This window comes from Eurosta solidaginis, chromosome 3 (assembly GCF_040869045.1).
Source record: "Eurosta solidaginis isolate ZX-2024a chromosome 3, ASM4086904v1, whole genome shotgun sequence".
In the NCBI taxonomy this organism is placed as follows: Eukaryota; Metazoa; Arthropoda; class Insecta; order Diptera; family Tephritidae; genus Eurosta; species Eurosta solidaginis.
In genome coordinates this window covers 142282312-142305229 of record NC_090321.1, presented here as the reverse complement: position 1 = coordinate 142305229, position 22918 = coordinate 142282312, and the positions used below count along the sequence as shown (strand labels likewise).

General features: G+C 37.6%; 1 pseudogene; it reads left to right on the top strand.

Moving 5' to 3' along the window:
- The first annotated feature begins 612 nt into the window (after positions 1-612).
- LOC137246014 (T-complex protein 1 subunit eta-like) lies at positions 613-12206 on the top strand (annotated as a pseudogene).
- Positions 12207-22918: the final 10712 nt, after the last annotated feature.

Genomic DNA, 22918 nt, shown 5'->3' with positions numbered 1-22918 from the left:
AGCCACCCATGCCGGGTCAACCCCCAATACCCGGACGTCATGGTTATAATGTATGCTAATACAACTAATATATTTCAAATATTACCGATGATTATTTTTGTATTATTTTGTTTAGCAACCACCTGCACCTGCACCTGGTACTGGTATATATCAACAGCCGCAACAGTAGCCCAACGCCGTTTAGATCCCGATCAGATGCCTAATCCTATAAGCGTTATCGTTGAAAATCAAAATAGCGCTGGTGGTGCTTTTATTACTAATGAACAGGGTTTATTACCACCATTGGTGACCACAAAATATGTTGTACAAGATCAGGGTAACTCCTCGCCACGTTACGTTAGGTATTAATATTCGAAATTAATTTTTTGTTTGACATTTACATTGATCTTTCTCGTTTCCAGGCCTTTTTATTGCATACCTGCAACAGCTGATTTATTAAAAACAACAGATTTGTCCTTTACACTTACCATCTCACCAATGGAACGCACGGTTGAGGGTGAATATGAGCCACCCATTGTAAATTTAGGTGAAAATGGGTCCAATTAGATGTAATCGTTTGCAAGGCTAAAGTGAAATTTGTAGATGCTGGTCGTCCTTTCCAATGTTAATGTAATGTGTAAAGTAACAACAGATGGTAAAAAAAATCTTTCACTTTTACTTGTGACCATTGATACATATTTTCTCTCAACAGTGCCAACTGAATATTTCCAACATTTGGGCCACACCGGACAGCGTGTCGATAAATATGAACGTCCTGAACTGGTATTGGGTACATGAGTTTTTGTGTAAAAAATATTTGGGTACCGATAGCTCTTAAGGTAGAACATCAACTCATATGCAACATCAATACCTCGCATTCAATGGTGGACGCTGTACGCACTACATTGGATTTACACAGTATGGACAAATATATTGTTGATTCCAGTGGTAGGGCCACAATTTAAAATGATGGGGCAACCATTATGAAACTATTGGATATTGTGCATCCAGCCGTAAAACTCTAGTCGACATCGCAATCTCAAAATGCTGAGGAAAGTTTTTTGTTATATTAGAATGTGTAGAATAAAAATGTTTCTCTTATCAGGTCGGCGATGGCACCACTTCAGTAGTACTTTAAAAATCTTAAACAAGTTAAGCCATATGTTGAGGAAAGCGTGCATGCACGTATCATCATTAAAACTATACGCAAAGCATTACGATTATGCATGACCAAAATATGACATGGCTGAACATGTCGAAGCGCCAATCAATGGAACAACAACGTGCTTTATTGGAAAAATGCGCTGCCACAGCAATGCCCTCCAAACTTATTCATCAACAAAAATATTCCTTTTCTAAAATGGTTGTGGACGCTGTACTTTTCTTTGGTGGATCCAACGTCATGCAAAAAATTTAAATCGCATTAAATATAGATTGGGAATTCAAGGCTGAGCGTAACAATGCTGAAGTACGTATTGATAATGTTCAAGAGTATCGGAAAATTGTTGATGCTGAATGGCGTATTCTGTACAATAAACTAGCCAAGTACGACGCCAATGTTGTGTTATCAAAACTACCAATTGGTAAAGTTCGTACACAGTATTTAGCAGATCGTGAAATGTTCTGTTAGGGTACCAGAAGAAGATTTGAAACGTACAATGAAAGCTTGTGGTAGTGCTGTTATGACTACAGCTAATGATATTAATTTAAGAGTTTTGGGTCAATGTGATTACTTTGAAGACCGTCAAATTGGTGGTGAACATTTCAACAATTTCCAAGGTTTGATAGTGGGTTTGACATTAATTCTATTTTTATAGTTTATAATTATTTAAAGGATGCGTTAATGCTAGAACATGTAAATTGATTTTACGTGGCAGTGCCGAGCAATTTTTGGAAGAAACTGAGCTTCGTTACATGATGGTACAATGATTGTGCAGCGTACAATTAAACATGATTCTATTGTTGCTGGTAAGTCAAAATACAACTTGAAAAAAATGTCTAATCTTAAATTGTTAAGTAATATTATGAAAAGATTGTGTCCAACTACGGAACAGAGCTGTAAAAAGATTGAATCAATTGAGTGTGCATTCTCTCAGCATTCTTTTAAAAAATTGTGATTTATTGGTTGCATATATTTCCATTCCTGAATGGCTCAAAATACCTTAACTCAAATCTAAAGTGTGTGTGTTATTGAATGGTAAAATATAATTCAATATATAGTGGGAATGTAGGAACCATTTCCAATCTTAAATGAATGTAAGCTTGAAATGAATGCACACTTTTTTTTGATTCAGTACTAAATACTTTTTCCCTAGGGTTCTTTTTTTGTATACTTTTAAAACAATTTAGGAGTTGGGTGCAAAAAAAGGCGTAAAATTTTGTTACGCTCTGCTGTTATGGTCTACGGTTACGGTCCACTTGGGAGAGTTTTCGTGCGAACACACCTAGTGACTGGTGATGGGGCGAAAGTTGTGATACAAAAGTATTGAAAAACAAGAAAGGAAGACCGGCGATCACTAGGGGGAAAAATGCCATGAATTTCCGGCCAAAAAAAAAACAAGAAGACGTGAAAAAATTTAGAAACTAAGGAAATATATAACCATGAGTTTCCGGTTGTTCGAAAAACTGCAATGTTTCATCTATAAAAGTTTATCGTAACAATAAAAACTAGAAAAAACAAAAACGAAACACCCCAAAAAAATTTTACACTAAAAAAATTTACAAAAAAAATAATCAAAAACTTGCAAAACAACTTTGCAATATATAAGGCCACATGGTTATGTACATAAAATATACATAAATGTGACACAACTACAAACGCTGGGAGTCGAACAATTTCATAGCAGAGGATATGAACTGCTATTCAACCACACAAAAACGTTTTACATACTAAATACATTTAACTTCGAAAACAAGACTTTTCGCAATAAGTAATGAAATTAAGTCGACTGAGCTTGTCCACACTGTTTTAATAAGTCATCACAGACCAGAACAAAGAAGATTTTACTTTGCATCCAAAGAAACATATATATGCACATTTATGTGCGCAAATATGTATATTAACTTGTATTTACGTTAATAAATAAACCGAGAAGACGCAGAAAACGGCAAAGGAAGGGGTCTTTCAAAGATCCTCCTATGTTCCTTCAAACGGGAGAGGGTGGGAAGGGAATACGCCCAAATCAACAGCATCAACAACAACAGCCACCACCAGTACGGCTAGACATAGCGCAATAACCACCAACAGTACCAACGCAGCACGCCAAAGACCACGCGCCACGATCACCAACCGCGACAACTTAACCAGCAACAACAACGTCACCAGTAACCACGCCGGCAGAGGCCCACGGTATGTACTCTGGCGGCTATGTAAGTACCAGCCATGTATAAACTTAGATATAACTAGTTAAAGACACTTCTAAGTAATACTTAGAGAGTTTTATACAGCCCGGTTAAACTATTTAAAAAGGGTCGATTTTTTTCGTCAAATTTTATTATTGAATACTTGAAATTGTTAGCTTTACAACAAGGGGCATACATTTTTTTTTTATCATTTTAATAATATTTTCTTGCTTTAAAATGATTGAAGTTAGCTCTAAAAGTTTTTATTCATAAAAAGCTGTCTTTGTCATTTGAAAAGTTTTAGCGTTCCATTTTTGGAGCTCAAACATAATTTTTTAAAAAAATTTGCGACAGCAGCCATTGGTCGATTATGCACGAATTGGCTAAAAGATTTCAACTTTTTTCTTATTATGATGCATATGAATCACTATTGCTTGCAATATCTTTCGAACAACAAGAAGAAAATAATATACGTGCATATAATACATATTGCTATCACAATTTCATATTTATTGCTTTTGTAACAAATTTTCTTAGTACATATTACATATTATTATCATTATACTATGCGCATTATACCAATTTGATATTTTGTTACACACAAAAATAAGTTCTACTACAACAACATAATAATTTTGTAAGTGCAAAAAAAAAAAACAAAGCAAATAATAAGTGACTATTGTAACAATGTACTTTAAGGGCAAAATTAATAAGAGGCTAAACTTTATAACACTATAATAGTATGTGTATAGAACAAGTATGTATGTATGTAACTTATATACACTCGCAACCAACAACACCAACACCCAACACAACCACCAACCCCCTACGATAATCACCAAAACTAGCCAGAACTTTATATATATTTTTTGTTAACAAAATATAAGCAAATTAATTTGAATACCTTTGCTGTTAGAGAGTATAGTTTATATTAGAAATTTAGCTAATAATCCAATGATTTTTCAAAAAAAAAGGTTTAACAACAGTATATTAATAATGAATTTTGAATAAATTTTGTAATTTAAAATGGGAATGCTGGCTATCGCAATCATTTAGAAGGCACGTAGGGTTAGCAGGTAAGGGGCCACCGAAATATAGGTGCGTCGGTGGCCATGGATTTGAGGCTGGGAAGAGCACCGAGCGTCGCAAAAACACCCGCGGCGCCCCTCTGTATATTCGGCCCATTTATGTTTCTTCTTTTTTTACATTTTCAGCTTTTTGTTTGTATTTTAATTTTCAACAGTTAGTAACCGGTCGTTTCCGGTTCGATTTTTTTGCGTTATAATGTAGTTTTTTTTTGAATTTTTAAATTTTGCTTAACGGTCTGTCTGTGGCATCCGGTTCGACCGGTTGTCGTTTTGTTTAGAATTTCCAGTGTTTTGAGTTGCCTCTGCGCTTTTTGACAGCTGTTAGTTTTAATATGCATGATAGGAACTTTTAACTGTTTATGGCGCAGGAACAGTGAGGTTGGCAAGGACCCGCCCCAGCCGACAATGACTAGCCACTGTGCACCACCACATCATGCCGACCGCCTTCCTTACTGCTTCCATCAACAATGCGATTCAATAACAGATGGCGCCCAACGGGATTTGGTGCCTGAGGCGCTGTCGCGCTGATCATTCCGGGTCAACTTGTGAAGTTGACCATCCCACCAGTCCGAGGTGAGCAACCGCAGGAGCAGCCACCTGCGTTGCGGTGGGATGGTTGGACGGATCAAGTTGTCCGAAGTGATCATCGTTGACAGTTTCTGAGGGCGCCATAACAGATGGCACCCAACGTGGCACCTGAGGCGCTGGTCGCGAGGGTCAGTCGGGTCAACCTGTGAAGTTGACCATCCCACCAGTCCCAGTGAGCAGCCACAGGAGCTGCCACCTACGTTGCGGTGGGATGGTTGGACGGATCAGGTTGTCCGGGCTGGTCATCGGGGGCAGTGGCCGAGGGAGCCACGTGACTTAACGTCAGTCCTCCGGATTTTGGTATTCACCCGATGAGGCAGTGCTGCACGCACGTAATTTTTTTTGTAGATTTGGGGTTTCTATGTTGCCGGAGTGTTGTCCGTTAGTCGGCTTGGAATAATTTTGTCCGCTAATTGCGTTTTTTTGTCTAATTTTTATAGTTTTTTTTGTTCTCAGCCGAATTTGTGTTGTCTGGTGTGAGTATGTGAGCGAATGGTAGGACCCCAGCTCAGCCCACGTCTCAGGTGGTACCGTAGAATACCACCTGGATTGTGACGGGTTGAGCTGGGATTCAAAGTGACCCCTTCCCTGTCCCACCAGTCTGGGGAGCGGCCCTTGAAGCCGCTCCACCCATAGCGGCGGAGGCAGGAGGGGTGTCCCGGGTGAACGAACGGGAGGCCTCAACACCCCCAGCCAGTCCCACTAGCGCGTCCCCAGAGACCGCCTCTGCGTTGCGGCTGGGTGTGTTGGGACCAACCTGTGTGTGTAGGAAATTGACCCTAGTGGCCCCAACCAGGCCCAGAGGCAGGTCCTTAAGACCTCCTTATGCGTTGCGGTTGGGAGCACTAGGGACAATAATGAATGAGTTTGTGTTTTTTTCTTCTTTTTTTTCTATAGCCCGAGTGCTTTCGGGGAATGGGATGTCAGCGTTCCCATTGACTACCCAAATATTTTTTTTTGGCCTTCTGTGGGGGCGGTAACCACTAGCCTTTCGGAGTTTGGACGAGTTCTCCATATCAAAATGTCTAAACCTTTTTTTTTGTTTTGCCTTTCTGTGGGGGCGATAACCACTAGAAATCATCTTTCGGAGTTTGGACGAGTTCTCCATATCAAAATGTCTACACCTTTTTTTTGTTTTGCCTTTCTGTGGGGGCGATAGCCACTAGGAATCATCTTTCGGAGTTTTGACGAGTTCTCCATAACAAATGTCTAATTGCCGCAAAGCCCTTTTAAACAATGAAACAGAATTAATTCCCAACTTGACTTAATTTTTTTTTTATAGACCTATGTTGCCCGGCTAGCTTCGTAGTAGGAATTTGAGACTCTTATCTCAGGGGTGAGTCGTGCCCCACGTTTATTGGAATCGGAGGCCCCTGGCAGTGGCTTCCCACAGAGGATCCGGTTTCCTGTTCGCTTCATCGTCAGGTCTTCGAAGCGAAACAGGTTTGTTACGGTCTGCTGTTATGGTCTACGGTTACGGTCCACTTGGAAGCGTTTTCGTGCGAACACACCTAGTGACTGGTGATGGGGCGAAAGTTGCGATACAAAAGTATCGAAAAACAAGAAAGAAAGACCGGCGATCACTAGCGAAAAAATTGCCATGAGTTTCCGGCCAAAAAAAAACAAGAAGACGTGAAAATTTTTAGAAACTAAGGAAAGATGTAACCATGAGTTTCCGGTCGTTCGAAAAACTGCAATTTTTCATCTATAAAACTTTATCGTAACAATAAAAACTAGCAAAACAAAAACGAAACACCCAAAAAAAAATTTACACTAAAAAAATTTACAAAAAAAATAATCAAAAACTTGCAAAACAACTTTGCAATATAAAAGGCCACATGGTTATGTACATAAAATATACATAAATGTGACACAACTACAAATCCTGGGAGTCGAACAATTTCATAGCAGAGGATATGATTTGCTGTTCAACCACACAAAAACGTTTTACATACTAAATACCTTTAACTTCGAAAACAAGACTTTTCGCAATAAGTAATGAAATTAAGTCGACTAAGCTTGTCCACACTGTTTTAATAAATCATCACAGACCAGAACAAAGAAGATTTTACTTTGCATCCAAAGAAACAAATATATGCCCATTTATGTGCGCAAATATATATATTAACTTGTATTTACGTTAATAAATAAACCGAGAAGACGCAGCAACAGCAAAGGAAGCGGTCTTTCAAAGATCCTCCTATGTTCCTTCAAACGGGAGGGGGTGGGAAGGGAATACGCCCAAATCAACAGCATCAAAAACAACAGCCACCACCAGTACGGCTAGACATAGCGCAATAACCACCAACAGTACCAACGCAGCGCGCCCAATACCACGCGCCACGACCACCAACCGCGACAACTTAACCAGCAACAACAACGTCACCAGTAACCACGCCGGCAGAGGCCCACGGTATGTACTCTGGCGGCTATGTAAGCACCAGCCATGTATAAATTTAGATATAACTAGTTAAAGAAACTTCTAAGTAATACTTAGAGAGTTTTATACAGCCCGGTTAAACTATTTAAAAAGGGTAAATTTTTTTCGTCAAATTTTATTATTGAATACTTGAAATTGTTAGCTTTACAACAAGGGGCATACATTTTTTTTTTATCATTTTAATAATATTTTTTTGCTTTAAAATGATTGAAGTTAGCTCTATAAGTTTTTATTCATAAAAAGCTGTCTTTATCATTTGAAAAGTTTTAGCGTTCCATTTTTGGAGCTCAAACATAATTTGTAAAAAAATTTGCGACAGCAGCCATTGGTCGATTATGCACGAATTGGCTAAAAGATTTCAACTTTTTTCCTATTATGATACAAATACAATCACTATTGAATCACTATTGCTTGCAATATCTTTCGAACAACAAGAAGAAAATAATATACGTGCACATAATACATATTGCTATCACAATTTCATATTTATTGCTTCTGTAACAAATTTTCTTAGTACATATTACATATTATTATCATTATACTATGCGCATTATACCAATTTGATATTTTGTTACACACAAAAATAAGTTCTACTACAACAACATAATAATTTTGTAAGTGCAAAAAAAAAAACAAAGCAAATAAAAAGTGACTATTGTAACAATGTACTTTAAGGGCAAAATTAATAAGGGGCTAAACTTTATAACACTATAATAGTATGTGTATAGAACAAGTATGTATGTATGTAACTTATATACACTCGCAACCAACAACACCAACACCCAACACAACCACCAACCCCCTACGATAATCACCAAAACTAGCCAGAACTTTATATATATTTTTTGTTAACAAAATTAATTTGAATACATTTGCTGTTAGAGAGTATAGTTTATATTAGAAATTTAGCTAATAATCCAATGATTTTTCAAAAAAAAAGGTTTAACAACAGTATATTAATAATGAATTTTGAATAAATTTTGTAACTTAAAATGGGAATGCTGGCTATCGCATTCATTTAGAAGGCACGTAGGGTTAGCAGGTAAGGGGCCACCGAAATATAGGCGCGTCGGTGGCCATGGATTTGAGGGTGGGAAGAGCACCGGGCGTCGCAACAACACCCGCGGCGCCCTTCTGTATATTCGGCCCCTTTCTGTTTCTTGTTTTTTTTCATTTTCAGCTTTTTTTTTGTATTTTAATTTTCAACAGTTAGTAACCGGTCGTTTCCGGTTCGATTTTTTTGCGTTATAATGTAGTTTTATTTTTGAATTTTGCTTAACGGTCTGTCCGTGGCATCCGGTTCGACCGGATGTCGTTTTGTTTAGAATTTCCAGCGTTTTGAGTTGCCTCTGCGCTTTTTGACAGCTGTTAGTTTTGATAGGCATGATAGGAACTTTTTTCTGTTTATGGCGACACTACTAGCCACTGTGCACCACCACATCATGCCGACGGCCTTCCTTACTGCTTCCATCAACGATGCGATTCCATAACAATTTATCTATAGAAATAATAGCCCCTTCTAATTATTCAAGTAGTTTAATATTTAAGAATTCATGAGCTTAACACCGGCTTATAATAATTGAATATTCAATCATTATTTTTGAAAAGAAAGACAAATTTACTGGCGCACTGCGATTTTAACAAAGGCTTCACTGATATTCGAACCGCGAATCATACGGTGAAACTGCAGTTGCCTTAAATCATCGAAATATGCCAGTAAATGTTTCTTTCTTTTCAGTTTCTCTTTAAACTTCGCAAACACAATCTATTGCTTTCTTGCTATATGTCAAAATGGTTCTATATGTCCTACTTATTTTGCTGTTGTAGAAAATGGATATTGTAAATGAATACTTTGTGCATTGACCAAATAGAGTAAATTGTGGATATTTTTTGCCGATAATATAACAAAAACATATACTTGTATTTAAGTCGTTTAAATTTAGATACATCAAAGTAAATAGGTCTATCAACGATTTTGTTGGAGCTTCCTAATTCCGAGAATTTCGATAAATATGTCTAATTCCATGGCATCGTCCTACAGGGATCCAGGCTTTTTCTATTCACCTGAGACACCTTCCCAGTTTTCCTTCATATGTGCCACGAAAAAAAATGTTTCATTGGGAGAAACTCTTCAGAGTTATTAATTTCCCTCCCCACAAAGAGATTGACTGGCTCCATCGGATTACAGTTTTTTACAGTTGATATTTTGACATTGTTTGACGGAATATAAATATAGGACCCGAGTGATTGAGAAGGACCATTAGTGTCTCTGCCTATTTGCATGGCATTTGTAGGTTGAATTCTATCTTACTTGAGCAGATTTGTATTCAAAGTTAATTTTCTTTGCAATCAACAAAGCTACAACTACCTATAGAGCCTACTTTAAATGACTGTAATTAGAGGCGTTGGTTCCACATTACAATTAAAGAGATGGATGTTGTCATGTGGGGACACATTGCAAGCGGGGCATACATTATATATGTGGGGGTTGATTCTGGATAGGTAAGAGTTTAACCTGTTACAATATCCAGAACGAAGTTGAGCAAGAGTGATAGGCTAGCTGCAAATTTGCTTGGAAGTAGGGGAGCAAAATGGCTTGACGCGTCTTTGCTACTGGCAATAGGAGAGATATCGGACGATACGACTCTCCTATGTTAGTATTTGAAACCCTCTTTCCCTAGGCTTTTAAGCATCGGCATGGCTATGCCGTCTGGGCCCACTGCTTTGGATGGTTTAGCATGACCAATCGCATCTTCAACCTCTCTGGCGGTGATAGTAGTTGGTGACGCTCTGAATTTATGTTTATGTGCGTGTCTGTTGGCCCTCCGTCTATCTTTGTCGACCGTAGAATGCATTACATATTGACGGCAGAAAGCGCTCGCGCATTTTTTCGAATCCGACAGTACTTTATCGCCGAAGGCGATGGAAACTTTGTCATTGTGCTTACACGGATTCGATAGGGACTTTACGGTGGACCAAAGTTTACCCACACCGGTAGAGAGGTTACAACCTCTTAGGTGCTCCTCCCATTTCGCCCGCTTGTGTTCATCCACAAGCAATCTGATGCGTTGGTTTATATCCCTTATTTGGGGGTAGCCTGGATCAAGCTGTCTTATAAGGTCACGTTCTCTCGCTAAGTTTGCGGCCTCCGCCGGGAAGTGGGGCCAGATTTCGGGAATTCTCCCGGCGGGAATGAAACGAGCCGAGGCGGATTCAATGACCTTGCGGAAAGCACGCTCCCCTTGGCGGGCATCCGTCGGGATAGGGAGGGCAGCAAAGCGGTTGTCTGTCAAGGATTTGTATTCGTCCCAATTTCCTTTTTTAAAGTTTATGAAAGTGCGTTTTTCTGTGACGATGAAGTCGGCAGTACGCTCGAGCGAAATAAGTATAGGCAGGTGGTCGGATGCCAATGTTACCATCGGCTACCAGTTGACGCAGTTTACGGAGTTCTGCGCTCACGATTGAAATATCCGGCGAATTGTGACAGCTTCCTACCATATGTGTGGGGCGTTTCCGTTTATTGTGCAGAACGTCGTTTCTTCTATTTGATCCGCCAACATCTCACCCCTACTGTCCGCCCGCAAGTTTGAATGCCATAGATCGTGATGGGCATTGAAATCGCCTAAGATAATGCGATTGTTGCCAGTGTGCAAGGCGCTGATATTAGGACGGTATCCACTGGGGCAACAGGTGGGAGGAGGGATGTAGATGTTGATGATTTCTAGGTTTGCATCGCCTGACACGACAGATAGGCCTTGACGTTCTAAGACATTGTCCCTGCGGTCGATGCCAAGTTCAAATATATGATATTGCACAGAGTGGTGTATGATAAACGCGAGGGCGCCTCCATTTCCGCTCTCGCGGTCTTTCCTGTGGACATTATATCCAGAGCAGGTCTGCAATGCAGATCTTGCTGTGAGTTTAGTCTCTTGAATCGCAGCAATGCGGATGTTGTGCCGCTTCATGAAATGGACTACCTAATCTTCCCAGTTAGTCCATTACAGTTTAACTGCAGAATTCTGAAGTGCATAAGGGGAGACGCCACCACTCTGGGGGTAAGTGACGGGTGACTACGCCTGGGTTGAGGAAGGCCAGGACGCAACTGCTGTTGTGGCCTTGGGACTGGGCGTCCTTGGGCAATCATTGGGGTACACGGTAGATTGGGGTTTGCGACCTGGCAACATGGCGCAATGAAACCCGTCGAGGGGTTGCCGTCGCGGAGACCAGAACATCTAGGAATGTGGCACCGCCATCAATCAGATGTCTGTTGGGATGCCCAGGTTCCTGGGTATAGGAGACAGCCCGTGACGGTTCTGAGGGCAGTATTTTGGCAGGCCTGTAGCTTCTTCCAGTGGGTAATCTTTAGGCTTGGCGACCATATGGTGTAGGAAACAATAGTGACTCCTTCTGGTGGTGAAGATAGCTATTGATATGTAGAAGTTAAACAGAAGTAGAGATAGGACACCGCTTTGAATGCGAGTTTTTTTGAAGTTATTTCAAAAAAAGCGTTGAGGATTTTTAATATCTTACAAGGTACCTTCGTACATGTTTCTGAGAATGAAGAATGAGACCTATTCAAGCTCAATTTTCACCAGGACAAGGCCGCTGAGACTTTGCTATACTTTAACATACAATACTTTGCCCCTTTTTAGCACAACTATCATTTTTGATTTTATTAAATTTTAAAAAATATTTCTTCCTCTACAGTTCAGCATATCTTTTTCCAACACAGTCAATTGCCACCAATGGATATTGCGGCGCGCGATTGATCAACAAGACGATTCCACAACACCTTTGAGTATTCTTGATCTGAAAATTAATATGCAACGAATTTGTACAACAAACGAACAACACACACTGAAATAATCTTGAGTATCTAATAATTCTAAGCTTTTTCCTACGTTCCTATTCTAAGCTTTTTATGCTCTATTTAAAAAAAATATTCAACAATCGCATAAAGTTTGCAAAGATTTTTGTCAAACATTTTTAAGAAAACCTTATAAACTAGATGTATAACAAAAAATATTTTGAATATAAATATTTGCTGATGAATTTAACTGACAGTACCAAAACCATCAACTAAACGGTCCATATAAATATTGTAATCACATAATTTAAAACAAAATATTTCTATGAGTACCTACGTTTATTATTGCAAAATCACGAAAAAAAGGTAATTGCATAAAGTACTCTCAATGTAAAATTATTCCACTGAATGTATATATCGCATATAAAAAATGTCAAAACTGAAAAAAATTTAAATCGGTATTTAAGTGTAAATCGATCCATGAAAGATTCGTGAAATAAATTTTTTTTTGGTAGTTAACGTTATCGTTTAGTTAAGAATTTTGTTATTTTTGTTGCATAAATCAACATTCAACACAAAGCTTCTCTGATTATGAGTTGCAATACTTTTTTGTTTAGGTTTCTATATGTAAAATTACATATTTTTGAACACAGTTCTAAAATGTAAAGGAAAAAAATTTATATTTGTCTATTAATTAAATTATTAAAAATATATTGTTATATTAATGATATAGAGAAGCGCCAACACGAATGCAAGTGGTTTCAAACCTCTGGTAGGCAATTCACCACTTTAACTGTCAGAAAAAATGTTAAATTTTTCATTTTATGTAAAAAAAATTGAAAGTTGCAATTGAAGTTCTGAAAGCTCGGAAATTTCAATTGAAGTTCAAAAAATTACAATTGAAGTTCACAATTTTCAATAGAAGTTCAGTAAATTATAATTGAGGCTCAGGAATTTCAACTGCAGTTCAGCAAATTACAACTGAAGTTCAGAAAATTACACTTTAAGTTCCAATATAATTTTCTGAACTACAAACAGAAATTCTGAACTTCAATTTTAATTTTATGAACTACAAATAGAAATTCTGAGCTTGAATTTAAATTTTCTGAACTTGAATTGAAATTTTTGAACTTAAATTGTAACTTTCGAACCTCAATTGCAGCTTTCTGAACTTAAAAAAAAAGATATAGCATTAAAATTGGCGAATTACAAGTCAACTTACTCAATTTTTCAATTGCCTACTCGCGATTTGATGGTTTACTGCAACCAATAGTTCTGTTAGTTCTTCTCTTTTGTTTTCTATATCATTAATTTATTTATTTAAGTTTCCCTTAACTTTGTATGCATACAATCGCATACAATAAAATTTGTATTTATGGCTCACCAACAAGACTGAAAAACTATTCCTTCACAGCTGATCGAACCTACCTTATGGAAATGAATGTAATCGATTAATGGTGCAATACCATAACGCTAACTCGATTACATTGATTTCCTTAAGGTAGGTTCGATCAGCTGTTTTATCTGGTTATGGCTTTACGGTTATAGGTCACCATTAATTTGCCCTTATAATCCAAGTAAAAAACGGTGATAATACTAGTCAAAAGGCGGTCATATTAACGTAAAAATACTGTAAAAATACTCGTCAAGTTACAAGTATATAACTTAAAATATGACTGCCATAACGTGAATGTAAGAACAGCACAGCACTATAGTTTGTTTACATTTCGATAACCTAAAACCGTATATGTGTGAGCAGTATGGACAATCACATAAATAGGTACGACGGAATGGACTGGTCACGAAAGTTACCGCTGCCCTGTACAAATGCTACTTAACGATTTACGTGTTTCATCGACACAGCTTTTAGTCATTTTCCTAATAGATTTACGGGCACATTTTTGCTGGGGACTTCTTTCTGACAGGCACTCGCTTAAGTGAGCATAACGGGAAAATCTGAGTTGCCATTGTTGTTTCGGTTGAAAACGGACAATTAGGGTTCTGTGCAGAGACGTAAAAGATTGAAACTGGGTTTATGTAGTCACAAAAGTGTTGCTCCTGTTCCACAGCATTTTAATTTTATATCATGGCGAAAAGTGTTCAGTTCAGAGTTATTGATTTTCATTAAAAGTATAATTTATTACGGAGGGTTACTCCTTTAAGTGTAAAAAGCAGAGAAAACGTAGAGTTTTTCAAATTATTGTGACAAACTTTTTAATTTGAATTTCTGTTCCCAAGTTCACTATATTTGTGTAACACAAGAATCTGGAGGTCAATTCGCATTAGGAGACCTATCTAGCGGCAATGTTTAAATAACTAGCTACAGCCACAGGGTGTACCGAAAAGCGGAGACACAACCCTCTGATGGCCATAGGGTCTAACATATAGCTAAATCAGTTGCGATGAATTGTGGACACACATAGAATACATAGAAATAGCGTAGAGGGTGAATCAAAAACACATATTTCAGTTACATCTGAGTATAATGCGTATTGAAATTTAGTAGTACACATATTATGCGCAGCAATTTCAGAGGTGTATTTAAAGTTTGACGCTTAGCAGTCCATATATAGTTTAAGCGTATAGACGTTTACGTGTAAAAAAAAACACGGCTATTGAAAACTCATTTGCACACACAATTTACACTTTGAATTTAGTTGTGTTTTTATGTACAAAATTTTGAAACTAAAAACAAAATTTTCATTTGTCAGAAAAAATAAAGAGAAAACGGCCTAAAGTCAAAAAACCCTATCGAAATACAAACTGGCTTGTTTGTTTTTAATGAACTACGTTGTATTTTTCTTGTATTCCGTTAGTTTGTTTAAATATAGTTCACACACTTACACCAGTACTGAAACCTTATTGGCTCCCTCGACAAAAAATATAAGAGAAAATACAAGAAAAATACATAGAATATAAAGTAGTGTCATATAGGAGTTTGATTTGTTTGCACTTACATCACCATTTTATTTGCAGGAGTTTTTCACAGCTACAAAAATTAAGGCGGATTTACTCAGACGCTTTGGTTGTGTTGCATTCATTAATTCATCTGTCGGGCGAAGTATCGAAAAATTTACATAAATGCTTTGGTTGCGTGCCTACGCTTTGACAACGCCATACGAAAAACAATGAAACGCCGTACGTTATCGTTGCTTTGGAGCGACCAAAGCGTTTATATAATTTTGCCCTTATGCATTTATGTAAACAGCCTTAGAAGTGAAATTTTTCCATGTTACACGTGTGGCGCTTATGTTTTGACTCTAATTTAAATAAATTTTGCTTTCCGTATGTTTCCGCATTGTTGCAGGCTACAAATCTTTAAGTATTCTTCTTTCCGCGGAAATTTATGCAACTATTTCATCTGTACATACTATAAAGTTTTATTAAACAATCAAATGCAACTCAGCTTGAAGTACTCTTACGTACCAAAAATGCAACCCTAAACCTGAGATTTGCATCAGGTGAGCGAGGCTGTTTGTAGTTTTGACGTTTATCGCTTAGTTGACACACTTGTATAGGTACACTATGATACTTACTTGAAGAATACACACCTGCAAGACGTGAATAAAACACTTAATAAATATATCTTATAACGATAAACTTGTGTGGTTTTATTTACAATGAATTATTCAAAAAGACCTTTAATTGCGGCAAGCGCGTGCACAGTTTCGTAAGGAACTAACATAAAACATGGTGTCTGAATAAAGCGAACAAATAAGCGAAAATTCACAACGTTCTAAGTGTGTCGCTGTTATAACGTGCTGCTTGGCATTGACAATTGGCAATTTAATCCGCAAAAATCTCAATTTAATAAAAACATCGAACAACAAAAAACCATTAATCGGAATAAAACCTCACAAAAAGAAGTTGAATAATACAAAATTCCTCGTTTTCACTTCAGTAGTCGGATATTTAATGACATTTTCTTTAACCACATACAAAATGGCGGATACAAGGAGGGACTTAAGGGAATTGGACTGCTCAAACTTATCAGAGGAGTGGAGCTGGAAACGCGACTTTTTAGTGTACATGATTGCGAAAGACAATAATTCGCAGTCGGAATCAACAAAAATTGCAATTTTTCTGTGGCTTGTGAGTACAAAAGGCGCTAACATCTACAATACCTTATTTCCAAATGATGGATCTCAAAAGTCGTTATTGGGCACAATTACAACACGTAGTACAATACCAGCTACAGCTACCGAAGCTGAACGGACAGTTACAGAAATAAAATAACGATCGCTGGATGAGGTGTTAAAAGCATTTGACATGCATTGCCTGCCGCAGAAAAATGTAACAATGGAATCTTATAAATTTAACAACATGCGCCAAAAAGAGCGTCAGCCGTTTAATGAGTTTTTGACGGAACTTCGAGTCCAACTAGAAAGGTGTGAATACAATTGCACATGTGGAGTGTAATACGAAAATCGAATGTTACGTGATCGTATCATAACAGGAGTTTTTGACAAGAAGCTTCAATTGAAATTGCTTGACGGGCGTGATGAGAACCTAGAAAAAGTGGTAGAAATGTGCAAGACATTTGAGGCAGTAAGCGTGAATAAGGAAATTTTGGCAACAAAGCAATCAGCCGCAGCTGTAACATCAATATTGGACAAAGAAAAAGAGGAGGTATAGACCATCAACGTAGCAGGCGGGCGTTTTTGTTTCAATTGTGGCAATGATTGGAATGGGGATCACAAAGGGAAATTTCCGGCAAGGGGGTTAAATTGTGTATGCGGCAAGAAAGGCCATTTTAAGCAGATGTGTCGCAAAAATGCCAACATTTCGGGAGCAGTTAAACGGGAATTTAAACCAGAAGCAAGTCAATACTGTTCGTTGGGATGAGTTTTCAGGTAAGTTAACGAAAGGAAATTGTAAGTTGGAATCAAGTCTTAGCGTTAAAAATAATCTTTATAGAATAAACTCGAATGGAGAGCAAATTATAGGATGGACAAAATCATTGATACAGGAGCGGACGTGAACTGTATTCCATTAAAAATAGTACAAGAAATGAATTTAAAAATTAACATAAAACAAAAAGACGTTCATGTATTTGATTATAGTAATAAACTTATCAACATTTATGGTACTGTTGAAGTTGAAATTTTTGAGTCGAAAAATCTCAGTGAAAAAGTAGAGTTTTTAGTTGTTGATGATGCATTTGAACCGATACTTGGGTTAGAAACATGCATTAAATTACAGTTGATTAAAAGAGTGGATGTTGACTCAGTTAGGTTTTCAAATGAGCAAGACAAATTTGTATATGCAAATGAGGATATCTTTACTGGCCTAGGCAAAATATCTGAAAAAATTACTTTATACTTGGATGAGAATGCAATGCCGGTGTTGCATTACAGAAAGCGCTTCCCGGATTCCATAGTTAAAAAACTTAAACCAAAACTTGACGATATGGTGAAGAAAGGAATCATATCACCAGTCTGTTATCCCACTGATTGGGTTAATAACATGCAAGTCGTTGAAAAATCCAATGGTGACTTACGGATTTGTCTAGATCCGAAGCCACTTAACAAATGCCTTAAGCGTGAACACTACATTATTCCAACTATTGAGAATTTCACGTCAGAATTGGCTAATAAAAAAATATTTACGGTATTAGTTTGCTGGAATGGGTTTTGGCAATTAGAGTTAGACAAAAGGAGCTCAGAATTAACAACATTCATGACACCTTTTGGTAGATATAAATTTGAGAGGCTGCCATTTGGGTTGAATGTGGCTCCAGAAATTTTTCAAAGAAGAATGTTTAAAATTTTCGGAGACATACCGGGTGTGTTTGTTTATTTTGTTGACATAGGAGTAGTTGCTAGGGATGAATCCGAACATGACAAAATATTAGCAATTGTTCTTGACAGAGCACAGGCAAACAACACTAAATTTAACTCGGAGAAAACTCAGTATCGTAGGACAGAAGTAAAATTCATGGGTCATGTTTTGTCAAATGGCCAAATTAAACCAGAACGTAAACACAAAGAAGCAATATTGAACATGAGAAAGCCAACTGTTAAACAAAGTGTTAACCGTTTTCTGGGACTGTTTAAATATCTGGGAAAGTTTAGCCCAACCCTGTCTAAACTGACAGCCAATTTGAGAGTACTAACTCAGAAAAACACTCCTTTTTATTGGGACGAAAAACATGAAAGGGAACTATAAAGCTTAGTTAAAATCGTTACATCTAACCCTGTTCTGCAGACTTTTAACTCAACGAAACCAGTTGTTATTCAGGCTGATGCGTCTAAGGATGGGTTGGGCGCGGGGTTAATTCAAAAGGGTCGTCCTGTAGCGTTTCCATCTCGAACCCTAAGCAAAAATGAACAAAAATGGGCACAAATTGAAAAAGAGCTTTTGGCGGTGGTCTTTGCCTGCAAACGATTTCATAGATTTGTGTATGGTCGATCATTCATTGTCGAAAGTGATCACAGACCGCTGGAGGTATTAAAACTGCGCGGAATTGATGCAGTTACACCAAGATTCCAAAGAATGTTCATGATGTTGTTAAAATATCCACAATTAAAAATTGTTTATAAACCGGGTAAAGAGATGTTGTTAGCTGATTGTTTGTCTCGAGCATCAGTGGATACAGGTACAGAAGAACCAGAACTGAGTACCGCCATCCACTCGGTAACGAAATCCGTCTGTGTATTAAGAGCCAAATTTTTGACAATCCTAAGTCGTTTTACAGCTTCGTTAATTCGAAAAGGAATATAAAAGCGTTTCCTTCTACAATGAAGCTAAATTATCTCATTTCCAACGATCGCTTCGAAATTGCTAATATGTTTGCAGATTTCTTTGTATATAATTATTCAAGTATCTCTGTTTACCCGCCATTGAACTATCCTTTCAAATTGTCTCCCCTGAATGCCCAGGCAGTCCCATATATATGTAGTGATGATGTTTTAATTCGTCTGGAGGATCTAAAAATTTCTTACTCTAGTGGTGATGGATCAAATTCCGTCAGTTGTGCTGAAATCTTTTGCTCGATACTTATATCGACCTCTAGTCTGTTTGTTGAATGTCTCTCTGAAGCAGGGGATATTTCCTAAGAAGTGGAAAGAATCATTTATAATACCACTGCATAAAAACTTAAGTAGAACATGCGTTATAAATTATAGAGGAATAGCTAAGCTCAACACTATTCCTAAGCAACTTGAATCAATTACAACAAAAGAACTTGCTTTTATAGGATCTGCATTAGTTGATTTTTCACAACATGGCTTTTTCAAAGGCAAGTCTACGGTGTCCAACTTGCTTGAGTTTACAATCTTTGTATCCAACAGTTTTAAGACTAACTGTGAAGTTGATGTTATTTATACTGATTTTATTAATGCATCTGATAAAGTTTCTCATTCCATACTTTTATTCAGACTTGATCGGTTAGGATTTCCTCCATTGTTCCTCTCTTGAGCTTCTTCTTATTTGAAGGAAAGAAAACAAACAGTTATATTTAATAACGAGCCGGACCCGTGCACATCTTGCGCAACAAATATAAAAGTCTATTATCAAATATCAACCGAAATCAACTGTTCTATCAATCAATTAAAACTTACAGCTCACACTTCGTTTTGTAACGTCGTCGCGCCAAGTTCGTTTTTCCCCACAACTCAACCGCGTGCTATAAAAGGACGCTATTCATGTAAAAAAAAAATAAATGTAAGGCGCGATAACCTCCGAAGAGATCTAAGGCCGAGCTTCTCTTCCAATTTGCGTCGTGCTCCTCTTGATTTTTCCCTACAAATTGGCCGGACGGGACCTACATATTTTATGCCGACTCCGAACGGCATCTGCAAAGCAGATGAGTTTTCACTGAGAGCTTTTCATGGCAGAAATACACTCGGAGCGCTTGCCAAACACTGCCGAAGGCGACCCCGCTTAGAAAAATTTTCTTCTAATTGAAAAACCTTATTTCTAAAATTTTGATGTTGCTTTGCCCGGGAGTTGAACCCAGGGCATACGGTGTGATAGGCGGAGCACGCTACCATCACACGACGGTGGCCGCTATTCATGTGGTTGAGAATAAAATGGCGGATAGTGCGGGAATCGAAATGACAAAAAATTTAATTGGAAACATTTGAAAAACTGAAAAAATTATCGTACTTGCAGTAAACCATTAAATCGGAATGTATCTAAATATATAGTAGCCTCAATTACGCAGAAACCTACGCACATGGTTCTGCCCTTAGAGCCGTTTTCACACTGGCGAGTTAACTCAAGTTTTACTTTAACTCAGTTGCAAGAGTTAACCTACACTTCAATAAATTTCAATTTCACAGTGAAGAGTTAACTTTCCAATGAAGTCAAATAAAATCAGCTGATTTTAGTAATAAAGTATGGCAACATTGTTTATTAGTTAAGAATGAAGAATAATAATCAAAAAAAATTTATTTTCTTGCCGGCTTGAGGTCCAATTTTGTAAATAAAATTTTCAAAAGTTGATGAGTTTTTTCTATATATTTCGGTTACCCTACTGTAACCGTCTTCAGGATTAACTATAACAATATAAAGAAACATAAACAAAATAAAAATAACAATTGACATCAAAACAAACATTCATAAATAACATTATTTACATACATTATTTTACGCGTCTTCACTGCTCAATGCGGAGATTTATACTGTCCGTCTGTTTGTTATCAAATTTCTGTAGGAGCTCGCGCAATTATCGATGTCCGTCTTGTAGTTCATTCTTATGCTGGTCGGTGTGTTAATTATATGCAGTATTTCCAGTGTAAATCTTTTGTTATAATTGGTTTCTTGTTGGAGTATCGTCGTTTTATCAAAGTCTGGAAAATGGTTCTTCGTTGCACAGTGTGTCATTAATGATGTTTTTTGGTTAATAGTAGTTTCATGGCAATATTTAAAATCGGATATATGTTGCGCTAGTCGAGATTTTAATTTTGCTTTCGTTGTTCCCTAGCTAGCGATTTGAATATACCAGTCAACACCAATATGTCGCCAGGAAACTGTAATTACTCTCTACAAAATTTTACCCCCTCGCAATTTTCGGCTTTTGATCTGCGGGACGCAGATCTTTAAAGGGGGAGGAGTTACGTTGCCTTATACCACTATACTTCCCAATGACGCACCCTGTGATCACATTGCAGTACACGTGAATCCATTGCTCCAATTAAAGCTCACAGAAGAACTTTCGCTGACACGACACACGCGCAAGCGATCAATAACAATATCCAATGCTTGGGAATTGCAATGCAAGCATATTGATCAACACGCGCAACCCAACGATTGCGAAATACCGGCATGTGGTGGAAATTGCAACGCTAGCAAATTAGCGTAGGTTAAAAAGTTAGGTGGTAAGAAGAAGTGATGATTAAAATCAGTTAGTGTTGAAAGTGCGAGGAGCGCACAATAAATTTTATACTCGTGAATTAAATTGATATGAGTGTTTTATTTTTACCGGTGAACGAGTTGGTTCACCGCAACTTTAATTTTTTGACCGTTCCCAAAAGAGGAACTGTAAGTTACATGTGTACATATCACATGAATTTATATTAATATACATATAAGCATAAAGGCCACGGTACAATGACATTAGCTTATGCATTCCAATAACATCGCCACAATCAACCAAGATGTTGCGTTTGTAAATATGAAGGACCTTCAGACTTGGCAATTGAAGTTTATTACGCCTTGCCCATTCACATACAAAATTTCGCGAAGCACTGTTATAAACATTCTCCCTATACAACAAAAATACTTGCTAACATATTTTGTGTCGCATTCGATTGTTATATTGCAGTTTTTAATTGCGAAAAATGTTAGAAAATTTACCAACCAGTGGAAAACAAACTTTCACTTGCAAAGTGTGCCAACACCCTTAGCCAAAGCAAATGTCAAATTCATCTTCTTATAATTAGCTTGGAACAAAATTTTGGAGATGGCTACTTTTCAATATCAGATGGCGCCAGTGTCGCTCATTCTACCATTCTCCATAAAAATACGTACAATCTACTCAATGCATAAGCATGTGTTAAGCTCATCTATATGAAAAACTGCTTATGTGTCGCAGCTATAACTGAAACTGACATTAGTAGGTTGTGCCATCACAATAAAGCGATGTTTGTTACAGTGACTTCAACAGTCTTTCATTCAAATAAATGAATGGAAGCAACTTAAAACTACAAACAAACAAAAAAACTTACAGCTTGCGCTGCCATCTGGCACAATGTGCATTAATACAAATAGATTTATTTGTGTGCTCACAATCGTTTATTTTTAAGAAATTAAAAAAATAAAAAAAAAAAATAAATGTAAGGCGCGATAACCTCGGAAGAGATCTAAGGCCGAGCTTCTCTTCCAATTTGCGTCGTGCTCCTCTTGATTTTCCCTACAAATTGGCCGGACGGGACCTACATGTTTTATGCCGACTCCGAACGGCATCTGCAAGGCAGATTAGTTTTCACTGAGAGCTTTTCATGGCAGAAATACACCCGGAGCGCTTGCCAAACACTGCCGAGGGGCGACTCCGATTAGAAAAATTTTCTTCTAATTTAAAAACCTTATTTCTAAAATTTTGATGTTGCTTTGCCCGGGGTGCGAACCCAGGGCATACGGTGTGGTAGGCGGAGCACGCTACCATCACACCACGGTGGCCGAAATAAGAAATTATTTTAATAAAATATAGCTAAACAAAAGCACTGCGAC